Source organism: Cyprinodon variegatus, unplaced genomic scaffold (assembly GCF_000732505.1).
Source record: "Cyprinodon variegatus isolate N-32 unplaced genomic scaffold, C_variegatus-1.0 Scaffold101, whole genome shotgun sequence".
NCBI classification, from domain to species: domain Eukaryota; kingdom Metazoa; phylum Chordata; class Actinopteri; order Cyprinodontiformes; family Cyprinodontidae; genus Cyprinodon; species Cyprinodon variegatus.
The window spans coordinates 876,486-884,749 of NW_015150554.1; positions in this window are offsets into that span (position 1 = coordinate 876,486).

Here is an 8,264-nt window from a genome sequence, read left to right on the forward strand (position 1 = left end):
GTAAACTGTATTGGCCAATGGCAATTATCCCTGTGCTACTCCAAAGTTAACCCTAAAGAATTAAGATGATTTTGCATTAATATGAACCAACTAAAATCTGTCAGACAATTATGATTTAAACCAGCCTAAAGCTGTTCCCTTTATACCGTCAAAAAATATTGAAGCCTTTCTGAAAGAATATTATGATCATGTTTGGGTTTTGGGAGTAGGGTCGCTTTTTCCTTTTTGTTTTTTGTTCTTTTTTGCCAGATAGAAATGCAACACAGTGCTTTCCAGCATCTAATGAGGCGCATCTTAGACTAAACTAGTACACATAAGTGAGGATAAGGGAGCATACAGGAGGTGCTGCCAGTCCTTCAGCACCTAATTGTTAACCAAACAACTGCAAACTTTAACACGTAGAACCTCCTAACCCAGAGCTTCCTGTACACCTCTCGTCTTGTCTTTGTCTCTGGCTTTCTTAGCCCAGCTCCTGGTGAACTCCTTGTCAGCTCACTGAAGGACAAACTTCACCTGAAAACTCTGTCAAGCCTCTGGATCAAGCCTTTGACAAGCACCTTGCTGCATTCTCTGCTCTAAGCTCTTGACCAAATGAGACTGCTCTCCACCATGCTTGTGCTGCTAAATGCCTCACTGCAACATATCCAGAACATATCAGTTTTCTTCCTTTCCTGGTGGATAAACCCAAGCTTGTCTGTAAGCCCAGTCATTCTCAACCCCAGCTCTGCTCGGGGTCCTGCCCCTTCTTATTCCCTTGGACAAACTGTATTGCACCCGTTTCTTAAGGGTCAGAGTATCTTTTGGAGTCTAAACATATTATTACCTGTATTTGCTATTATTTTATATTTTATTGGTAAATTAAAGTAGCCAAAAGTACAAAACAATCATTGTCAGTCTTGAAGAAAAGTGCTGCAATCTAAGACTGAGTTCTACCATTTACCAAGATGACAAAAAGTGTCAGCTTGTTTTTATTCTTTTTATTAAGATCTGAGGGCAGTAGTGTAGCCTAATATGGCTCTGTGACCGAGCTACAATAGGCTAACCTGTTAGCTACTGAACATAGCTAGCCACAGCGCTACCCAGCTCTCCCCCTTTATATCATGATCTAACAGTTACTTTGTACACCATAAACAGTTCTTTTTCAGTTTTGTTATCTATCAGGTAAAACTTGATCGGTCGTTAGACACGCTAACACTACAGATGCTCTCGACTCGGCACACGGATGCTGCATGATTTTATTATTGTTGTCTGGGAAACCACAATGTTTTACATCATGTGGCAACATTCAGCCAATCATGTAGCGTAATGTCACTTAAGGGAGTCTGAGATCTATTTTTGCATGCCCTGGGATTCAGGGGCCGATAAATAGTAGAATCTCCCTCTAAGGGGCGTAGTGCCAGGCAATAAGCAACTTTCGTAATCATACGGCTGATGAGGAGGCCGTGCAGTGGCCATACACTTATTAAAAACCTTTTTTTGCATCAGAGTTTTTGCATCAGAGCTGCCAGCAGTATATCAGAGAGACCACAACATACTTTAAACCCCCTTTTCAGTCAAAAAAAAAAATCTTTCTTAAGAAACAATGCTTTATTAAAAACAGTAACTTTTAAAGTTACTCCTGAATGAATCTGAGCCTAAGCTCATTCACATCATTTGCCAATCTCCTAAAAATTGGCAGAAATTAGTCAAAAAACTTCTGCCAAAAAAAACCATTTCCAAATGCAATGCATTGAATCCTTCTTATCCTTTTCAAAAATGTATTTTTTTTTTCTGTACAAATAAGAGTGCAAAATCTCAAGGGCCCACATTGACTCCCTTTCAAGTGTTTTATGATGGTCATCTGGCACAATGGGATTAGTGCAACACCGTTTGGCCCTGGCATGTATTGCACTATAAAGTCTAATGGTCACACATATTAAAAGAAGACACTGAGTCAACACTTTAGATGACAGTGTTAATATGAAAAATCTTACTGAGTCTTGGACAGAAATCAAATGCACTCAGTATTTCATTCCAGTTGATAAACTCTCTAAAGTACATATACCCGGTACATTTTCACCATTTATAATTTTTACACAAAGTTTTTTTGTGTGTGTAGTTATCTCCTCTCAGGGAATTTACTCTTGAGACATCACTGTTTGTTGTAGAAATAAAAGAACTGTTACCTGAGAAATATTACAAAGAATGTTTACATCTATTTTCTAAACATTCTTTGAATTTATGGTTAAAATACAATATATGAATAAATTGTTTTAAAATAATTAAGGCTGCACAGAGAACTGGCCTCAGTTAATTCTGTCAGGTTTGGTGGAAGTTAGTTGAAAACCTAAATGCAGAGATGAGGAGGCAGATTTAATTTCAATACTGATGGCAACAGAAGCACACATCCAGGAAAAAATTAAGAAACCAAAATCAGGAGACATCAGGGGAGAAACACACATGAGGAGCAAAGCAAAGAAGAGAAACCAACACTGATGAAGTGCAGGGCGGAGCAGGATTATATATGGGAGACAAAACAAAGAGTGAAGTAATCAGTTAATTGGGAGCAGGTGTGGACAGAAGCAGCTAGAGAGGAGCCAAGGGGAAAGGAAAATGGCACCAGGGGGCAACAAAGAGCAACCAGGGAAAACTGGGCTTAACTGTAACTAGAAAATAACTTAAATAAGGCTAAAAGTAAATGAAGGTAATGACTACAAAATAAGGATTAACCAAGGGGGAAAGCAAAGGATAAGAAAAGGAACTGGAGATAACTGCACCCATAGAAAACATAACCTAAAGATAAGAGAAAGAAAAACTACCCTAAACTAGACCAATGAATAAATAATACGAAAAATGATATAAATATTGTTAACAGAATAACATCAAATAAAAACCCCAATAAAACACAGCCCTCACTAAAAATAAGCCTTTTCATAAAAATAGCTATAAATGCACAAATACAAAATAAATAAATTCATCTTAAAGTAGTTTAAAATTATAATTTGAAAAAATTATAATAACAAACATTATAAAATCTGTATATCTTGTTATTGTATTTTAATTTTGTAAAACTGCATAAAACAGAAATTTATTTTGTCAGCAGCTAAAATGGTGAAAAATGTGAGCTCAAATGTGAGAAAAATATCTTACTCTGAAGGGTCACCATGATGTGTAGCCCAAGTGACAAGTTCCAGCCAATTGGGTTGATATGTTCTCTGCCACCAGAAGAAAGCAAAGAGGAGCGAGGAAGAAGACGCAGAGAGAACGAAGAAGCTAACAGAGTTGTGCTGGGAAAGATAGAAGATAAGAGTAACTTAAACTTTGACAACTTTTATTGTCATTTTGCATACACAACTGAGTTTATACAAAACAAAATTTTGCTTTGTAAAGCTCTCATAAAATTTCCATCTCTTAAAGTGCAGCAGTAACCAAATGTAAACATTGTAGGAGGAAAAAACATGGTGCAAAAAATGCAATGATATGGTCAGTTTGATGTAGAGTCTGTGACATTTTTAGGATAATGTTACGGGCTCTGGACATGCTGCGCTGGGATGAAATGTCTTTAATGGAGGGAAGAGGAGCACTGATGATCCTCTCTGCTGTTCTCACCACCTTTCTTGTTTTCTTCCAGTCTGAGGCGCTGCAGCCTCCACACCACACAGTGAGACATCTGATCAGAACGATCTTTATGCTGCTTCTGTAGAAGGTGGGGAGGATGGGTGTGGGCAGATGGGCACAAAAGACGTTCATGCTCTTTTGTGCCCTTTTGACCAGTGAGGTGGTGTTTACAGTCCAGGTGAGGTTGTCTGTCATGTGCACCCAAAGGAATTTGGTGCTGCTGACGACCTCTACTGCTGAGCTATTGATGACCAGTGGAGCGTGTTATCTCTGCACCAATCCACCAGTAGCTCGACCTCCACTCTGTAGTCCTGGTCGTTGTCGTCACTAATGAGGCCCACCATGGTGTCTTCTGCAAACTTCACTAAGTGATTGGTGGTGAACCTGGGGATGCAGTCATGTGTCATCAGGGTGAATAGCAGGGGGCTCAGGACGCAGCCCTGTGAGGATTCTATGCTTGGGTGATGACATCAGAGCTGTTCTGTCTGACCCCGACTGACTGAGGACAGTTTCTGAAGAAGTCTAGGAGCCAATTGCAGAGGGGTGTATTGAAGGCCAGCTGTTCCAGTTTTCCTATCAGATGCTGTAAGATGATGGTGTTGAAAGCTGGACTGAAGTCCAGGAACAGCATCCGCATGTGGGTGCTCGGATGTTGTGTCCTGTGAAAGACTGATTAACCGTCAATTTCAGCTTCCTTTTCTTTTCTATTGTGGAAAAAATAATGCCCCCTACAAATGTTCATCAACATGTGGGCCCACTGTGATGCAAATAAGAGTCAAATAACTTTTTCCTGCCTGGGGATGAGCCCAAAGACCCTCAAGTTCCATCTCCCGTGTGATAAAAGTCAGTGTGGGTCATTGTACAGACCATTAGCTGCGGATTGATGGGAGCTCCTGACTTCCAGTTTTTGATCCAAGCTGGCCAAGGACCAGTAAAGGGGCCTGTTGTGGCTTTTGTTGTTATACAAAGCAGCTGAGAGAGGCTCACTCAGGCCACATTTCTACTAAAAATGTTTGAAGTGAAAGATTGAGAAGTGTGAAGTATTAAAAGTAAAGAAATGAGAAAGATAGTTGCTAAAATTATATGGTTTGTGTTGTGATAAAATGTATTAAAGTATGACTATATAATTTAAATGACACAGTACCAGGGAAGTTGAAATTGCTGTTTTGCTATTGCTTTACTTCAGTTAATAGTGGGACTAATAGTGATCCTTTTTGTTTTTTGTTATCAAAATAATGTGTTAAAAACAAAACAAACCTGCATTTGTCTCACTTCAAGTGTTTCAATTAAAACACTACCTTTCCTCCTCTTTCAGGTGATCAACATTTGGAACGGAACCTGTAATTTCTCATGATGCATAACATGAAGGGAGATTAGAAAAGAGCCTAGTGCAATTTTTAGTATAAGGCAATTTTTCCCCGATGGCCTGCACTCAAAGTCTTTGATCTTTGATTTTTATCAATTAGTACCAACTGTCATAAACCACTTCTGTGGTCATTAAATCTAATATTTTTAGAGGAAGTTTTTGTTTCCCGCAGAAATTATCGGATATGCTCAGACTTTAACCTGCATCTTGATATTGAAAATCCTAAAATGAGCCTAAATTTAATTCCATAAACCACAGGTTCTGCTTAATTAAGCTACAACATATATTTAAATCAGCTATGGCGATCTTCTCAAGTCACACAAGGGAGATATATCAGTGACAATCGACCAAACAAAAGAACATTACATTTTTTCATATTGATCCATATAAAGAGGGCACAAAATGATGAGAAATTCATTCTAAAACCAGTAGTGATTTTCAATTTAATATAAAGCGGCTGATGAAATCAATCTCTTAAATTCACAAACAGGAAGATGTTTAAAACTAAAACATTGATGTTTATATTTAGGGTTTAGATGAAATAGAATAGAATAGAATAGAATAGAATAGAATAGAATAGAATAGAATAGAATAGAATAGAATAGAATAGAATAGAATAGAATAGAATAGAATAGAATAGAATAGAATAGAATAGAATAGAATAGAAAATCCCTTTATTGTTCCATAATGGTGAAATTCTGGTGTTTACAGCAACAAAAACATTATAGAAAAAATTGGTCACACAAATGTGGACCTTAGAAAAATTTGTATGAATAGCATAATAGTAAAGGGTTACAAGATAAACAATAAAATACTGTATTTTAGAGTACAGCTGTGGACATTTTTACAGCAATGGATATTTGAAAATAGCAGCAACAGAATGTGCAAAATGACAGCAGCATGTTATTTAACTGACTAAGATAGCAACTGTGCAAAATCAGCATGAATGTAACAACTTGTTGCGGTTGTTGGGAACAGTGGTAGTTATAGAATCTTACAGCTGCTCAGAGGAAGGATCTTTGATAACGCTCCCTGGTGCATTTAAGGCTGACTTATACTCAGAAACCAGGTCGCCTGCGTGTGTTTCGCTGTGAATGCAAATCTGCCTCCACCACTGTCGCAGGCACTCTGGTGCACCCCTCCAAAACTGTAGGTGATCACAGACAGTGCTGCAGAAAGGAGGCCTCTGATTGGTTAAATCTACATCCGCTCTACGCTAATTGTATTTCCTGTTTGGTACCTTACCGGCTTGTTTTGTTTGTATGACCGCCATTGTGGAAAACGACACTAGTTGGACTCTGGGACCCTTTTTAAACCTGGATCCCCGCACTTTTTCGCCCTCATGTCCCTGCATTGTCGCAGAAACTTGTCCCCACTTCCTCACAGCCTCGGCCGTATCTAGACCCACAGCTAGTTTGTGATTTTCCCTCTTGCCTTGTGGCATGGAATAGCATAGTGCAGACCTCGCTTTAATATTGGGCATACATCAAAAATCTCTGCGACAAGCTCACCTCAACACACTGCTGCAGGGAGTATAGCCAGCCATTTAGGGTGCAGCAGTCTTTCACTGAAGGAGCTCTCCAGTTCTGAAACAGCTTCATGCATGGGCTGGGGGCACTCAAAAAATCCTCAGTCTCCTCAGCAGGAAGAGTCTGCTCTGAACTTTCTTATACAGAGCCTGGGATACAGTTTATTGTAATTTCATGTTTTAAACAGGCAGTACTATCCTCTAAACAATAGTCAAAGGGTCAGTTTAAAATGGATACTCCCTTATTGATAAATCTTGTCTGGCCATAACATTTTTCTTACAAAATGAGTTTGTTCTATTTCGTTAGAGAGACAGACATTATTTTTTTCTAATTACAAAAGTATTTGCAAATCTGTTTTTTGATCAGTTGTGTTAAAATGTATTATTTTTGTCTTACAGAGCTGTGATGTATTTTCTTCCCAATACTGACATTTACAATTGGAAGCATAGACATATTGGTAATTATAGAATGATAATAAGAAAACAAAAATAAGATGAGCTAAAAGCAGAAGCAGTTAAACAGTTTGAACCAAGGCACTCCACTTAACATCAACATACAAAGTTGGCAGCACGTTAATAATGAGCTGCAATTCTGCTTGTAATTCAAAGGAAGAGGGAGGTAGGCTGAAAATGAAAGCTGTTCTGAATGACAACATGCTAAGTGTTTGTGTTTGTGCTGGAATAAATTGAGCCCCATGCCAAATGATCAAGCATCGCTTGGCTGCCTTCTTTTCACTCAGCAACAGTTTGTTGTGCGTTGCCCAGCCGGAGGCGGCTATTTGGTGCTCCTCCAGGCCAGCTGGTGCACGGGTTCAAGCTGTTAATGGCAAATTATCATTCCATTAATTTCTGTTAATGTTGGTCCTTAGTCAATACTCACTGCTGTACAGAAATTCAAAGTGTCAGAAATGAAAATTCATTCACACACTCATAATAGTGCATCATTACTCTGTCATGTTGGGTTGAGTTTTTTAGAGGAGTGAAGACTGACTTTCCTTCTGTGGTGGAAACATAGTGCAAGAGAGACCAGTAGACTTGAGACAAGAAAACATGACTGATTGCTATCAATGTGATGTTTCAGAATGTGAACAAAGTAACCAGTTTAAAGTGATCATATAAAATGATCGGTGACAAGCTTATTCTGTAATTGGAATAATTTTTTTTTTTTTTATAAGGGAATACATTTGAAATTTACATTTTTACAAAATATTCTTCTTACTTATAGTTTGATGCTTTTTGATTTGTTTCTTTTTAATGTTTAAGCCAGGGGTCTTCAACGTTTTCAAAGCCAAGGACCCCCAAACTGATTGCGAGATGGAGCGGGGACCCCCTAATTATATATATTGTATGTAATTGTGTTATATCAAACTGGTCCTATAGTCATTATATTACAGATGGAGTCATGTAGCGAAAGTAATTTCCCCCTGGGATTATTAAAGCATTTCTGAATCTGATTCCTGGTTGATGGGACAGGTGTTGTGAATGAAACGGTGCCCAGCTTGAAAGAGCTCCTGTGTGTCGCTGAATGTGTGCATTGATGACTGAAAGACATCTTCTGCTTTCATTTATCTGTTTACTACAGTGTGTTGAATTCATGTTAATGTGTATTTAAAGACATTTCAATTAGTGCAAAAAATTGCAGGAGGGAATATAAAAAAAAGTAATCAACCAAGACTTTCGCGACCCCCATGCAGTACCTGCGTGGACCCCCTGTTGAAGACCTCTGGTTTAAGCTGTTAATGGTGTCCATGCCTGTGACACATGTGAAGTTGA